The sequence below is a fragment of the Helobdella robusta genome, assembly GCF_000326865.2.
Source record: "Helobdella robusta unplaced genomic scaffold HELROscaffold_5, whole genome shotgun sequence".
NCBI lineage: Eukaryota > Metazoa > Annelida > Clitellata > Rhynchobdellida > Glossiphoniidae > Helobdella > Helobdella robusta.
Window position 1 is genome coordinate 5,526,949 of NW_008705254.1, and position 731 is coordinate 5,527,679.

Sequence of the window (731 nt, forward strand, 5' to 3'; positions counted from 1 at the left end):
TATACGGTGGCGTTAGAATTAGTAATAGGAATCGTGCATATGATGTTACAAGCGGCAAACGTGTATGTCAGTGAATTAGGCAAAAAGATAATTGCAAGTTTACTTTCCGGAATAAAACATCTGCTTCCTCTGGGGGTCCAATGTCACTAACTTCACTAACGTAATGGCTCTTTGGTGGTCTCGTGTAGGCGTCAAATATTGCCGACTATTTTCTTTGATTTGTGCTGCAGGGCTGTTAGCCGGACTATTTTCGATGACTGTTTCATTGTATTCGTTTTTATGTGTTTGTGTGCTGGTAAGTGTTTAAAAAATAGTAATACGAATAAAATAGTTAGGTGGTAATTATCAGAGGTGTGGTCAAGGCTCCCCCCCCTACGTGGGACTGCAGCCACCCAAAAAGAATATCTTTCTTAAAAGATCTATGAAACGTTCTATTCTAGTTGTAAGTAGTCGTCGTCACTGAAGTGATATTGTGAAAAATTTTAATGCCTTATGTTTTTGCTTACACCAGTAACTATGAAAAAAAGCGGTTTGAGCAACTTTGAATCTTTCCACAGAGCTTTCTGGTCAAACCTCTAGTAATTTTATAAAATAGGTAAGCCTAGGTAAGAATGTGTGTGTATTTTGTTGCAGTGCTAGGCATTTTTGCGTATTTTCTATTAATTGTCTAACATTTTTCAATTTAAATTTTTTGACAAAACTTCAATTTCCAGCGCATATGTTTTTATTAA